Source organism: Hemiscyllium ocellatum, unplaced genomic scaffold, assembly GCF_020745735.1.
Source record: "Hemiscyllium ocellatum isolate sHemOce1 unplaced genomic scaffold, sHemOce1.pat.X.cur. scaffold_101_pat_ctg1, whole genome shotgun sequence".
NCBI classification, from domain to species: domain Eukaryota; kingdom Metazoa; phylum Chordata; class Chondrichthyes; order Orectolobiformes; family Hemiscylliidae; genus Hemiscyllium; species Hemiscyllium ocellatum.
Genome location: NW_026867640.1, coordinates 1,243,406 through 1,260,101, shown reverse-complemented (window position 1 = coordinate 1,260,101; position 16,696 = coordinate 1,243,406).

Genomic DNA, 16,696 nt, shown 5'->3' with positions numbered 1-16,696 from the left:
TAGCCTAGATGAGTGCAGTTTCACCTCTCATCCATCGACACGGTGCTCTGCAGAAATTTACCAAGGCTCCTTAGAAAGTGTCTCTGAAACCACGACTATGAAAAAGCACAAGGGAATCAGATACAGTGGACCACCACCATGTTTATGTTCCATTCCAAGCCATCCCCCATCCTGATTTGGAAACATATTGCTGTTCCTTCTGTGTCACAGTTTCAAATTGCCTGCTTCATGGCAATGTGAGTCTACCGACAGCACATGGACTGCATCAGTTCAAAGTGGCAGCTCTCTCGCATCTTCTCGAAGGAAAAAGGGATGAGCAATATATATAGGGTCAATCACATAGCATGAATAAATTAGAATGAAACATGTCGCCCATATATGGCTAATAACGGATACTGAGTTTTGGGTTTTGTGACCGCTGGCCAGTTAGGTCCAGTCATAACCTTGTTTGGTATGAACATCTGTAGGGACATGTTTTAAAACAAATTGTCAATCTTTCAGAGGCATGACCTACATACCTAGCATGACACAGACACTGATATTGATTTCTCATATTAATGAGCTGTAAGATGGACATAAGCAATTGAAAACGTACTCATATTTGACTGCAGAATGTTTAGACATACAACAATATTGTTGCCATGAAACTGATGTGGGAGTATGAGCAGGGTAAAAGTCAGGACTGCAGATGCTGGAGATCAAAGCCAAAAGGTGTAGTACTGACAAAGCACAGGCGGTCCGGCAATATCCGAGGAGCAGGAGAGTCGACTAATAGCACACAATATGAGTCCAAAAGAAAATAATTTTATATGTGCAAATTCCTTGCCCTCGTTAATAACTTGTTCTTGCATGTGGTGACAAAATTCATCATTTCAATGTGATTTGCGCCCTATTATCAAAATATTGTTGTTATAAAGGTGTACCGAGTAAATGAGTTAATTTTGAGCTCATTGGACAATCGGAAAGTCTGTATTATCAAAGGAGGTTGGATCTTCAGTAAAGGGACTTTGTTGTCAATTGTTGGAACAATGCTGAAAACAACTTTACCTCAAGTCACACACAAGGATGTTGGTTCGGGATCACGCTGACCAAGCATGTAACTGCACATTTCTGACTGGATACTGACGTTGAGAAGCTGACATGCACTGCACATGGTTTACGAAAGAGTCAATGTAAGGAATCTTGTGGTCAGTAGTCCAGCACTTGTATAAAAGCTTCAGTCGGGAGCGGTCCAAGGGACTGAATTACAGAGTTTTGGTGACTCACCAGAAGAGATAAACTTGCAAGACATGCTTTTTGTCAGGTGATTTTATTGAATATAAATGAAGAACTGCATTTAATTCGTCACTAAGCCCTGTGCTGGTGCATTGACCAGATTGCCCCACACATCTCCCTGTCGTTCATGTATATCTCTCACTGATGTGTTATGAGGGATTCTGTGTATAGCGTTCCAACTCTAGTTTGGAAGCTGTCTAGACAGACTTTGCACATGGCCAGTGTTTTGGAGTAGTGGTGAGGTGCTGTTGCACTGCCGCTGAATTTAGGTATTTTGGCATTCATTTTCAACAGATTTGCTGACTGCAAGATGGCGTGTTCACTGATCTGAGCGTGAATCAGATGTTTACTGTAGTCATTGAATTGTGTAATCGTTACCTGAGTACTCTGGGAATTTAGTTATGATTCACCTCACTTATTTTCAACTGAAAAACAATGAAAATTTGCTTATTTTAAAATATCTAAGAAATACGAGTATTAACTCTTCATTGTACAAAATGTACAGCAAGTAAAAGTAACCTGCCGAATATATCCCACAGACTAATCAACAAACAGTCAAACATTACTATAAATCAGAATTCTGTAAACAGGAACATGTCTAGGCAACATCATTATCATCTCTGTTAGGTTCTGTCCAACTGATAGGACAGATCCAGATAGGGGTATGCAGCTACTTGGTATAGAGTCAATATGGCACTTAGCATTGATGGTGGATCCTACGGCTGCTAGACAACTCTGCGGTCTGTTCTGAGGGAGTTATCAAAAGGAAAATATATAATTGGCCACATCATCATCAATCCACCTGCTGCAGAGACCCCCTCCAAAATATAACGGAAAATGCGGTTACTGCGCAGTTCTTCTTGGAACAACCGGTCATTTTCACATTTTGTAGAACCTCCACCATGTTATGGAGCAACGCATGTACTGAATGGGACAGACGTTAATAGATTGAGCAGCTACCTCAGAGGCGTCCATGAGGTGCAAAGGGCTATGCGTAACAGTATAATTATACTCTGTAAAACCCACCATTTCTCTCACTCTTCACCAGCCATCAAGCCAGGGATCCACCATGATTCAATGAAGAGTGCAGAAGGACATGGTGGGAGCTGCACCAAACAGGTCTCGATGAGAGGGGACAGCCTGGAGAAGCTCTTATTGTCTTCACCGACATAACAGGACGACTTACATCTGAAACAGCATAAGCAATAAGTGATGGACAAAGCTCAGTGATCCCAAAATCGATGGTTCTGATCTATTTCTGCGGTCCTGCCACATGTAGACATAAACGTTAGTGGACAATGAAAAAGCCCGTTGGAGGAGCAGACTACTCCACAACAATGAAATTCCCAGTTATTGGGGAGAGCAGAACATCAGAAAAAAAAATTAAAGCTGATGCATTTGTAACAATTTTCAGCCAGAATTGCTGAGTGAATAATCCAATTCCGCCGCCTTAAGAAGGCCCCAACATCACAAAACCCTAACTTCAGACAAGTCAATACAATACATACAATATCAGAAATGTGTGGAGACTGGGAACTGTGGTTTCCCTGCAGAGATTGCCAAATGTCGAGCCAAGTTGGTCCATTCTAACAAGAACACTGACATCGACGAACACTGTGATATATTGCCCAAGTGTATCCTATAAATAAAAAGCAGGGCATTTGCATTGCAGCCAGTCACTGGCTCATCGATATACTGTCTACCATGTGAAGGTGAAGCAAGGTGTCATAAATAATGTGATCAACAAGCAGTAACTTACTCAGAGCCGTTCAGTTACTGTCCCGTGAGGCTCACTCAGGCTGATCTTATTGCAAGCTGCGTTGAAATGAGTGAAATACCAAAGGGGCAAGAAGAGTCATTATTCTTCACCTCAAATCACGATTTAAACACGTGTGACAATGGGAACCCCCGTATAATTATACTTATTCGGAATCTGGGTGAGGTACTCTACTGGTTGAAATTGTCACCAGCAAACGAAATGATGGTTGGCTGTGTCAATTATTCGAACTCTAGGACAGTTTTGCAGCCGTTCCTCAGGAAAGAGAGAGTCTGAAGCTCAATCATTTTCAGCGTTCCCTCCATCATCAGGTCAGAAGTGGACTAATGAATGATTATGCCATTCCTAAAACAGACCATGTTCAAAAGGAGCAGGACCTGGAAATCTTTAACGTTCAGAATGACAAATACCAAGTCATGCTGACAACACATAAATATTAGACAAACACGGCAATAAAGAATCAGACCACGCTTCTTTGATTTTCAGTAGCATTTCTATTTCTGAGTTCTCAACACGGTGTTTATCAGCATTCTGGGTGCTATTATTGACCAGAACATGCAGGGGACTGACACATAACCTTCAAGAGCAGGTCAGAGGCTCGGAATTCTGCAGTGTAAAATACACCTGCTGGCTCCCAAAAGCCTGTGAGAGATTACATCTCAGTAATAACCTAGGACGAAACCAGCCCATCCAGTTATTTTCACGTCCATGATCATCCAGCCTCTCCATCACTGATGCGCCCAAGTAGTCCTGTATACTACCAATAAGATGCACACAACAAAGGGTTATGAGGCTGGACCTTCGAAGCGTACTGCCATATAAAACAACAAAAACAGCAGGTATTTTTAACAACAACTATCAGCAAGCTCGCTTCTTTATATGGCCAGACGTAATGACTATTGCACATGACTTTACAACTTTCAACTATTCAGATCCCAAATTCAATCCAAATCCAGCGACACTTGGACAACAGCCAAACTTTACTGACATTTGACAAATAATGGTTGTGCCACACCAATGTCAGACAATGACCATCATAAACCACCTTATAATCGCCATTCGACATCCAAAGACAGGACCATTTCTAGATCCATTGGCACTAACATTCTCAGTTTAATCAGAATCATAAAGTTCCAATGGTAAGAACATCAAATCAGAAGTTATGAATACTACAACGAATATCGTTTCACCTTAATTGCGACAGTCTGTCCGTTATCTCCAAGGTTAAAGTCAGGAAGAGAATGGAATAATCTCCATTAATGTGAATAAGTGTAACTTCAACCCGACTCAAACAGCTTGACACTATTAAAAACTACACAGCCCATTTGAATATGCTCATCCACAATCAGTCTCTCCCTCCACCACCGATACTTAACAGCAGATGTGAGTACTATGGTACTCTACAGAGAACGCCAGCCGCATTCTCTACCACCTGACAAATCGAAGTTAAAGTGCAGCATTTAGACAATCGTGGTCATCACTTCTTTGATTCGAACAGAAGTCGTGTAAAGGACAAAGCTAGACTGAGAGCTGGAGTTTTTTGTATGACTTAGTCACAATTCATTGAGCTGAAAACAGATTTCATTCAAATGAACAGGAAAAAAAAACAAGGCGATAAATCAGAATCAGAGCAGTGACATGTATTGTGAAGTTGAACGTGTGTCTGAGAAAATGTTTTCTCGATTTACTGACTGAAAGATTACTGATGATCAACAGCCACATTAATGAAGAACACTCCTCGTTTCTTTGCAGCCTTATATTCCCCCGCTGACTGTTGGGAATCTTAAAACGGATAATTTGACATGGAAGAGAGAGCTGGTAGCTGATGACTCCATCTTGCCCCTCGCTCCTGGGGACTTCTATTTTGGACACTGATGTCTCAGGGTGACTGCACAGACTGAAGCTACATATACTCCACTCCCACCAATACCAGCATCTGTTACCAGACGGACTTATCATGCCATCACAGCACTTCTCCAATCCACTGATGGCATGCTTCTGTACTACATTGCTGCAGTTCAGTGTGCACTGCCAAGTCTCATCGCAATACTGTTGCAAGGACGCTGTGCTCAGTGACTCACATCTACTGCATGGACTGCATCTCTTGGGCAGTTCATTATGTGTTTGCAAACCAACGCTTTGAGGTTGCTTGAATACTCACAAAATTACTGCCTTATGTAAGCCAGCCTTTAGCAGTATTTCACCTCAGCCAAAGCTACCGAGCTTGCACGACTGCTGTATTGACTTGTTGCTTATCGCAGACACAAAACGAGGAAGCTTAATATTATTATCTACACTAAGTCAAAACGTCCGGCACAGCGAGCGAAGGGGAGTCTCAGATCCCAGTCTGGGAGCTTGGGCACAGTCAGTCAGCGTCTCATTGTTGAAGGGTCAGGATACTTGCACTGTTCGGTGGTGAGGAGCTGAATGTTGGGGAGCCCCCTATCATTTTTAGCTCTTTTTGTCCTATTGGGGAAGGGTTCCTTCTGTCCTTCTGGAATGATAGAGTAACCAAGATATATTAAAGGAGATCGAAGTGGTTGTCACAGCTATTCGTGCGGGTACAGCTGGTAGAATGGTAGTGAGTGAGGAGTTAATAGATACAGTGTGCGCACTTTGGGAAAGTGGCAGGAAAACTGTTAGAGAGATTACGAGAGAGGATTCTGCATTCAGTGAGAGTGGGAGAGCATGAGCCGGGTTAGGAGAAGGGTGCAGTGCCATAGATAGTGTGACGGGGAGGTCGCAGAGTGTAGATGGTAGCACTTACACTGGAGCAGTGGATAACGTCACTGACCTCCTTCCTACAGAATTGGGCATTCACCCAGAAGGCTGTCACCACACTGACAGAGGGGTCGAACTCAGACCAAGCTGCCAGGTATTGCTGTCATGTCATACTCTGCCATTCCTGGAGGAAGGTAATGGTCATTTCCTGAACCATACCATCCACCAGAACCTCAGTGCCATGTCCGCAGAGCGTGGTGCCACTTTTTCTCCCTCTGTCATGTCAAGGGCAGTTCGGGTTGAAAATGCAAAAATGCAATATTTTTAAAAAGATGGCGCCGGCAACAGGGAGGCTGGTCCTTTCTGGGATATTCAGGCGGTGGGAAGTTTTTATGACGAAGGGAAAAATCATCGGGAAAGTGCCTTCCAAACTACACGACATTGTGGCAAAGGTTCCTGAAACCAACACCAATAGCTCTCCATCCTTTTGATCATCTGGTAAATGTGACTACGCAAACTGTTTCAGATGTGACCCAAATAAAGTTCCTTACAGCTTCAACATGACATATCATTTTTATATACTCTGCGCAGATTTATGTACGCACACATGCGATACACCTTCTTGACCGCACTTTTCATGGGTGGTGACATTTCCCGGGAATTAGCGACCCGAAAGCCGAATTCCATTTGGATGTTGAGAGCTTATTTACTGTATATATCTCTCCTGCAGCAAACCTACGAAAATGTATCAAATCACTATTGCCAAGATTAAATTAGATTTGCCTTTTCTCCATCCAAGTCTCCACCTGACCTTTATGCTGATGGATCCTCTGGAAATCATCCTCATGATCCACAACTGACCCAATCTATTCCCAGACATCCAATCAGAAAAACAACGCCCTCTACCACGACACTGTATCCTATGACCAAACAGTTCTGGATGTATCTTACTGAATGACCACTGATCCCAATAAAATTCACATTCAATATGAGCCTGCTATAAGAAACCATATCAAAGGTCGTGTTAACGTCCATATCGCCAGCCTCCAGCAAACACTTCTGTCACTTGGTCGAAATATTCAATCATGTTTTCAGGACACGATCTTCCTTACAAAAAGCCATGTTGCCTTTTACTAATAAGTCCTTTTGTTTTCGAAATGTGAGTCAGTCATATCTCTAATAATCTCCAAACATTTTCCTACAACTGACATGACTCACCGAGTTGATATTTCTTGCATTATCCGTGTTGCCCTTCTTCAACCAAGGAATAACTTGGGTGACTTTCCACTTTGCTGGAATCTCTGCTGTGACTGAAGATCACAATAATAGTTTGCACAAGGCCCCAGCAATTTATTTACATCGGTCCTTCGGTATTCTGAGGTCTATGCCATCATACCCTTGAGACTTTTGTCCCTGACGGTACTAAAAAAAACACAAGTCATCCTCCCTTTTTCAATATTGAAATGCTCTGGAATATCGACACATCTTTTGATGGACTCACCATCCACCATGTCCGTCTCCTTTGTGATCTCTAATGTAATGTTTTCAGTGAAGACTTCAACCACTTCCTCCAACTGCAGGTATTATTCACCTCCTTTGCTCTCGAGTGAATTTACTCTTTCCCTGGCCACCCGTTTAATTTCGAAAAACTGGTTTGGCATTTCCCTCAATCCTGTTGGCCAACGAAATTCCGTGGAGCTTTTTAGAGCGACTATTTCTTTCCGTTGTTTTTCTGTCTTCTATCGTGATTTTCGAGGCCTCGGGCAGTCTTCAGTTTCCTATCTCTGAGTTGTGTCTCCTTTTTTGGTTTTGACTGAGTTCACAATTTCTCTCTTCATCAAAGAGTCCCAAATCTTCTCATCCTAAATACATTGCTGTGATGCCCGGATCATATATTCCTGAATGGAATGAGATCAGAAGGGCCTGATCGGCTCCTCAGATAATTGCTTTCGGTTCATGACGACAGTCCACATTGTTGCGATGCGTTCAAGCTTCATTTGAAATTCAGAACCAGGTGCAAATCTTTTACTTCTACATGTGGCGAACATTATTAGTCTTTTTTTTTGTTCCTTCCATATTTTCGTTAACTGTATTGAAAATAAATCTGCTTAAGACAGATTCATGTTTCTTGCGAACATCATTTCACATCCGTTATTTACTTTCTAATTTCTTTTTTTGGCTCATACCCCTCCACATTCCCCACTCATCTTAGCTTTCTGCAATGCTGTGTTCCCATTATCTGATGTAAGCTTTTCTGTTCAGTCTGTGTTTTCCTAGCTTTGCAGTAAAGCATGGATTAAGCAGCTTGATGTTTTTAATATTGTCAGATCACATTTTCTTGCGACCAATTTAATCTCCCCTCTGAGTACTGTCAGTGCTGTGAGTCCAGTTTGCCTTCTCGTTACATATCCCTGTTCATTTGCATGAGATCTCGTTTCAGCATAGAGAAACGATAGAGGGCAACACTAAGAACCCAGCTGTTCGTCTAATTTTGTCCTTTAGAGTTCTTCTGTTTGAATCAAGTGAATTATGTTCACTATTCCCTAAATACTGCCTTTTCCTTCCGAATGGAAGTGTTACTGATGCAGATGGTTCTATCTGAAGGGTATCATTAAACACACGCCTGCTGATGAATGTCTTTATTGTGGAGAGAGAGTGTTTTTTTTTTGGGTACAATTAGACCATTACATCTTTAATCATGTCAAACTGTTTGAGTACCATTGGAGCTGCATTCATTCAGACAATTTGAGAATATTCTATAATACTCCTGACTTGAAGATCTAACATACTGGAAAGCATTTGGCAAAGAGGCTTCAGAAACAAGTGGTTACATTGTTAAATCTTTCAGAACACTTTGGCTTCCAAACTTCTTATTTGTCGGAATAACTGAAGCTGCTATATTGTGTTGGATACACCTGAGAATGTTAGAACACACACCGGATCATCAACGCCACACTCACAGGAATCCGATTCACGAGAGAGAAAGAAAAGGAGAACTAGCTCCCATTCCTAGACGTGGTGGTACAAAGAACACGGAACGGAGATTTCACAACGAACGTAGGCAGGAAAGCCACAAACACAGACTAAGTCCTGAACTATGAAAGCAACCACTCCAACACACACAAACGAAGTTGCATCAGGACATTATTCAAAAGGGCCACAACACACTGCAGCACACCTGAACTAGAAAAAGAAGAAGAAGAGCACCTATACAAGGTATTCACCAAGAACGGATACCCGCGCAATTTCATCAACAGGTGCCTTAAGGAAAGACAACGAAATGAGGACATGCCACAACCCAAAGGACTGGCCACACTCCCGCACATCAGGAGCATTTCTGAACTGAGAGCCAGACTGCTGCGACTACTAGGACTGATAACAGCACACAAACCAACAGCCACCCTCAGACAACAACTCACCAGGACAAAGGACCCGATACCCAGCATGAGCAAAACCAACCTAGTGTACAAAATCCCATGCAAGGACTCCACAACACACTACACAGGACAAACAGGAAGAGAGCTAACAACCCGCGTCCATGAACAGCAACTACCCACGAAACGACACGACCAGCTATCACTAGTAGCCATACACTCAGATGACAAACAACACGATTTCGATTGGGACGACACCACTATTATAGGGCAGGCCAAACAGAGAACAGCCAGGGAATTCCTAGAGGCATGGCACTCATCCACAAATTCTATCAACAGACACATCGACCTAGATCCTACATACCGTCCACTGCAGCGGACAGCAACTGACAACCAGAAACGGCTGATTCAAACCAGTATAAATGCCAGAGGAATCAGCACAGAAGCGCTTCACAGAAGGCTCCCAAGCACTGAACACGTCACCGAGAAAGGGGACGAAACGTTTGCAACAAAAACTCCCAGCTCGGCGAACAGAACCACAACAACAGTATCTTTACATTGCAGTTAAAGTCTGACAGTTGCTTGATTAGTTTGTTGGAAATATGCAGCAAGTAAATTAACCTTTTTTTCAGAATTAAGAATTAATATCACGTTATTTCTCACATATTTTACAATAAAACCACACTTCATTGTTTTCAATTAAAAATATTTGAAGTGAACAATAATTCCCAGAATACAAATCTAACTATTACACAATTCAGTAACCACAGTAACCAGCTTAATCATGTTCAGATATGCGAACATCTTGCAATCCGCAAATCTGTTGAAAATGGCATGCAAACCACTTCAATTCAGACACAGTGCTACTAGGCCTGACTACAATCTCCAAAACACTGGTCATGTACAAAATCTGTCCAGATAGCGCTTAAACTGTAGCTGTACAGTTATTCACACGATCGCGCACAACAATGCAGTTAGAGACCTACCGAACATCCGGGAAATGCATCCATCGAATACAGTTCAGTGCTGATACACACTCAGTTAAATATTTTTGACCATCACCACTACAAGCATGGTTTGGAAGTTTATCACATCTGGTGTGTCACTTAAGCTGGGTAATTCCGAAACTTGGACTGAAACCTGAATGAAGCTGTTATAATGGTGATGCACTCCTATGGCACATGGCGCCTGACATTTAATCCCTCACAAACGTTTCCAGCCCATGTCAGCTCCACAACGTCAGTATCCAAACAGAATTGTGCATCTACTTTGATGGTCAGCATGATCCCAGCCCAACGTCTTTATGAATGCCTCCAGACAGAAATGTCCAAGTAAATGTTTTCAGCATTATTCTAACCATTAACAGCAAAGTCTGAGGGCCCGACATCTTTGGACAACACCGACTTTTCGATTTTCCAGTCAGCACAAAATCCACCAGTTTTATCAGTTCACTTTTCTGATAACAATAGAATGGAAACAGGACACGAACTTCAGGAAGGGCTTTCAAATGATATGTCATGTTACCACATCAAAGATCGAAAAAGTTTTACGTGCAAGGAATTTGAAAATATACACATATTGTTTCCTGTACTAATATTATGTGTTAATATTCACACTCAATCATTTTGATGACAAGAATACCACAGTTTGTTCCAACATTTTACAGTCAGAAACGAGTACATTTTCAACTGCTTATGTGCATCTGACAGCTCAGGCTTATGTTATGTGAATGTCAGTGACTGTGTAATTCTAGGTGTGCAGATCATGCCTCTGAAATGCTGAAAGGTTTATTTAAAAAGCATATTCGTTCAGCTGTTCACAACAGGCAAGGTACTCACTACAAAAAAAAGGCCTGTGATATCAAAACACAGAACACAGTGTCCCGTATTGGTCATATTTGTATAATATTTGTCTTTCGAATGCAATTGGGCCAGTATTTCTTGCTCATCGATGTTGCCCTTAAGAAGGTGGTGGTGAGCCGACACATTGAACCGCTGTAGCTCGACTTGCAATACCATAAAGAAAGGAAATTGAAACAATTGCATTGACAGAACAGAAATATATTTCCCAAATAATATGGTGGGTGGCTTGGAAAGAAACTTGAACGGGTATTTGATCTCGTTGTCTTTCTTAATGGTCCGAGTTTCAGGGGTACTTGTTAAGGAGTCTTGATTGATTTATGCAAACCACCATGTAAACACCAGACATTGCTGCTGCCAAGAGTCAGTAGATGGGTGAAGCTGCCCTCAGCCAGGCAAATGGAATGTTTTATTGCACACAAATATCGCACACCTCGTTATCTCTGCCACCTCCACCAGCCTATGCAAGCGTTACTACTTGTGGACACTCCACCAGAGCCTACATACGTCACTGTCTCTGCCATGTCTTCCAGCATTTATGCACTCCTTACCTCAGTTACCGCCTCCAGCCCCCACAGGCCTCCTTATGGGATGTTTTCTTTTCGGCTTGGATGAATTGAACTGCAACCTACCATTTGAAAAGGGATAGGCATAAAAAAATTACAGTGTAATGCGACCTGCGTTCCTTCGGTGCAAACCTCCGAGGTCAAGGCAGGTTCAGAGAGTTCTGAAGCCAGAATAAATGCAGGGAATGGTATTGGCACACTTACCAGTATACACCGCTCGACCAAGTGGTTAGCTGTAACATTGAAAAGGATTTGGACCTCTTTATACACCAGTGACTGAAAGAAATATTGCAGGAACAGAAAGCAGTCAGGAAGATAAATGATGTGTTGACCTTCATTTCCAGGTGATTTGGGTACAGTAGTCAGGGTGCCTTACTGCAGCTATACAGGCCCCTGCTGAGACCTCATCTCGAATATTATGCGGTTTTCGTCTCTGTCACTAATCAATGACAAACCTTAAGCAATATCGCGAAGGATGACAGGATTGTTGTCTGTGCAGAGATGGCGTCGAAAGGATTTGTAGTCTATGGGATTTTGGGGAAAAATTGGAGATCTCAGTAACATATATAATACACTGATAGGGTGAGACAGATTGGAAGCAGGGATGATATTTCCAATGCTGGAAAATCGCAGCAGGTCAGGCAGCATCCAAGGAACAGGAGATTTGACGTTTCAGGCAAAAGCCCTTATGCGCGAAACACTGAATCTCCTGTTCCTTGGATGCTGCCTGACCTGCTGCGCTTTTCCAGCAACACATTTTCAGCTCTGACCTCCAGCATCTGCAGTCCTCAGTTTCTCCTCTGATATTTTCCCATTGCTGTTATACCTTAAACAGGGGCCACATTATAAGGTACAGGCAGGCCACTGCATTGAGATGAGAATACATGCCTGTGTTCAGAGACTGGTGAACCTGTGGAGTTCCATCCCACGAAAGACTGTGGAAGGCAATGCACTGAACAGAAATAAACATTTCCAAAGAGGAAAGGGATATATGAGAGCAGGAACATTGGGCAAAGGGAGGGATTTGATCTTTATTATATTGAATGGGGAGGAAAAAATCTGGACTGAAGGGATACTGCTGTCAATCTGCTATATTTTCATCACATTAACGGATATGTACACTTCTTGGGAAAAGTGCAATAAGGAGATATTCAACTCTGAACTAAAATGGGGAAGGCTAATGCAATGAGGGATGGCACGGTGGCCCAGTGGTTAGCATTCCAGCATCACAGAGCCTGAGACCGGGCTCTATACCAGCCTCAAGTGGCTGTCTGTTTGGAATTTGCGCATTCCACCAGACCTGCGTGGAATCACCCCGGGTGCTACTGTTTCCTTACACGATCCAAAGATGTGCATGCTAGGTGACTGGTTAAATTGCCATAGTGTTTAGCGATGTGTAGATTAGTTGCATTAGGAAGGGGTATACATTGGATACAGATATGCATTTCGGTGGGTTTCTCGCCTGGAAGGTCGGGTAGGTCAAAGGGGCTGCTTCCAAACGGTCGGGATTCTATGAACGACCTACTCCTTTCCTTATGTCTCTGTGCATTGTGCGGGAAAGCTCTGAAAATATTGCCAGATGTAAGGAAGGCGCCTTCCACGCTCAGTTCCGAATTCAATAAATTTAGGGCCGGAACTCTCCTATGTCATAACTCCCTACCCCACAATCCAGGCCTTGCTTTCACATACCCTACCAGTTCCCACTTCCACAATGTGAACCTCAAGCCTATTAAGTCCAGTAGCCTGTTTCTCAATATTCTCCCCGATAACATTGCCTTTTACCATTGTGAATAAGGACGAAAATATTCATTTCGCGCTTCCCCGATCTCCTCTGAATACTGTATTTGATTGGCCGTAATCATACTCGTGTCGTTCTTTTTTTATACGTATAAAAAGGTTTAGGACTTTCCCTGATACGATCCACCAACAACTTTTCGTGTACTCTTCCCGTTTGTCTCAGCACCACAGGTTAAACCGTGTGATGATAACCTTGGTATACTTAATAAACCCGATTCTTCATCTATGCATTCTCACATAGATAGCTCTTTGAATTTTAATCGGCCCTGTCATCTCCCTCGGTAGTCTTTGTCACTAACAAACTTGTGGAATCTCTTTTAACTCTCATGTCTTTTCTGTTAACGCTAGTTCATGTCGCCTCTTTGTGCTCTTGTCTTACACATAAGTATATTCTGATAACACCAGCACTCCAAGGAATTCACTGACCCCAGGTATCTATACATGACATATGTCTCCTTCGTTTCTTTTGTCCGTAATCTCAACATTCCAGTCAACCAGTGGTTTCTATTCCAGCCAGCATTGTCCTTCACACTAACAGGAACATACCGTCTCTGAACTCTCACTATCCTGTTTTTTTTTAAATTTCCCAGCCGTCACTTTGCCGCAAACATTCTCTCAGTCAAATTTTGGAAGCTTCTCCTCATACCATCAATATTGATAATGTGCCAATTCAAAACGCAAACTTGCGGACAAACCTATCCTTTTACTTAACTATTTTAAAACAAATAGAATTATAGTCACTGGTCGCAAAGTTCCCCATCAAACACCTCACTCACGTGTTGTGGTCTCTGCCTTATTTCCCAAAACAAGCACATTTGAGGCCCGGACGAATGGCCTACTACTCTGTCTCAGCTATTCAGTTTATTCAATTGAAAAAATACTGTCTGTTATTTTCCTTGAAATTCTGTTAAGAAATGTTGCGGTAAGAGAGACTGGAGTATTTTTTGACCTATCACCTGTTTGACAGTAAATCTGGCTCTATAATATGGCCAATAATGAAGCATGAGTTACAGAGAGTGGAACATCCGTAAAAAGAATGGAGAGGAGTCTTTTGTATCCGTACTCTTCTTTTCACGAGAATCCTCCAAATCATAACAAGCAGTATGTGAGGGAATTAATGTATGAAATATCTCCTCTCTTGCCGTGCACCAGGTAAAGGTAGCAAGTAGTCACCAGTTATTCTCGTCTAACAGCTGTAAGGGGCTGAATAGAGCATAGCGACAAAGGACTAAGGAGCAGAAACTCTTTGACCCTGTTCCACCAGACACTACGATTGGGGCTAAACTTGTTGTGGTCTCTGCCAAACATTCCTGTCTGTACCTTATTACACACAGATTCAGACACAGAGGCACACACCTGTACAGAGTGCCAGTGTCAATAAACTTTTCTAAACTATAGCTAAACTCATGTCAAAGGCAAATCGATGTGAGATTGCCCAGTATTATTCTGCTCCTGGAAGTTATTCTGTTGATACAAGCTGTTGGCAATGAGATTTCCTCCTGGACCAGGTGGATTTGGCTGAATTTCCTTTGCTTCAGGCAATGGGGAAATTCCAGTGAATAATCAACAGGAATCCTCCATGAGTGGTAAAGATGACAGAAGGGTTTTCAGTTTTCACACTTCATTGTGAAGACGAATAGGGGGCGAGAGATCGTGTCATGGATCTTTCATTCTCAGGCAAGTTTCATTTCCTCCCTCTCTGAGCTGAAATATACAAAAATGTTATCCAAGCCCCAAGCTGAACCATGTGAGGTCTCCAGATTCTATTGCTCCAGCACAATTCCCTGACAAATACAAGCGCATCATTGCTTCTGTTGCACCCAAAGCCTTTTCTTAACCAGAAACACTTCACGTCAAAATTGAAAGCATGTTACTCTTTGTACATGTATTTTTGGAAGAAACAAAATTGCTCATGTTTTATGATAAAAGTTTTAGAACATAGAACATAGAAAATTACAGCACAGTACAGGCCCTTCGGCCCTCGATGTTCCGGTGTGCAACAGCAATGATCCGTAAAGGCCTCCTCAGGAGACAAACACATGCAACCGACAGGGTACCCGTTTTTGTCCAGTATTTCCCAGGAGAATGTGCAAGGCAGGTACTCATGTGACTCCGCTAATGTTGTCTATCTCATACATTGCAGGCAAGGATGCCCGGAGGCATGACAAATTGGGGAAACCTAGTAAAGGCTTCGATAGCGGATGAATGGGCACCGCACAACAACCAACAGTCAGGAGGGTTCCCTTCCAGTTGGGGAACACTTCAATGGTCCAGGACATTTAGCCTCGCACCTTCGGGAGACCATCCTCCAAGGTGAACTTCGTGACAGGCAGCAGAGGAAAGTGGCCGAGCAGAGTTTGATAACTAAGCTCAGTACCCATAGGGAGGGCCAGGACCTTGGGTTCATGTCACATTACAGGAGACAACCATTGCACTATGTACACACACTGATACTGCATCACACCCACGCACTCTCTCACACACACGCACTCCTATACACAGATAAGCACGGGCACACATACACACAGACATGCACACAGACACCCACACATACCCTTACAGGCACACACATTCCCACAGTCACACTTGCATCCCTTCACAGACTTAAAACTCTCTGCACTTACTGCACACACACACATACACTTTCTGACACTCACAACCCCCAACCTAGGCACACATAGACAGACAAAGACCCATATGCATGCATATATTTTGTGGCGTGAATTTGTACTTGCAGAGTTATATTGTACTTTGCTCAAAAACTACATGCATTCATGTAGAACTCTGTGCTCAAAGACTGCATGAATTTCTTTCAACCTCCGTTACATCACTTTTTAGAGTAGGATCAATCTAAACTTGATGACATAGACAGAGAACACAAGGGGTGGGGGTGGGTGGTCACACCTTCAACATGTTGTCTAGCTATCACCATTGTTAACAACTAACCCGAGAATGCAACTTGCTGTTTTTAAAAAAAGTTTTGTGGTCTACACGTGGAAAATGTGAAACTAACATCGCATTCTAACAGATGAAAGGCTTAACAGACAATGAATTTTACAAGGTATAATTACAGTTACATCACACTGCAAGTTTTTGCTATAAATTCTGTGTTAGGATTGAGCCCTCCACTGTCACCTGATGAAGGAGCGTCGCTCTGAACGCTAGTGTGTTTTCAATTAAACCTGTTGGACTATAACCTGAGGTTGTGAATTTTTAAACTTTGTACTCCCCAGTCCAACACCGGCATCTCCAAATCATTCTAAGGATTAACTGTGTAGGCAGTTTTGAACACAAAATGCTCAACAGCTTGTCTTTTTTTAAATGTGG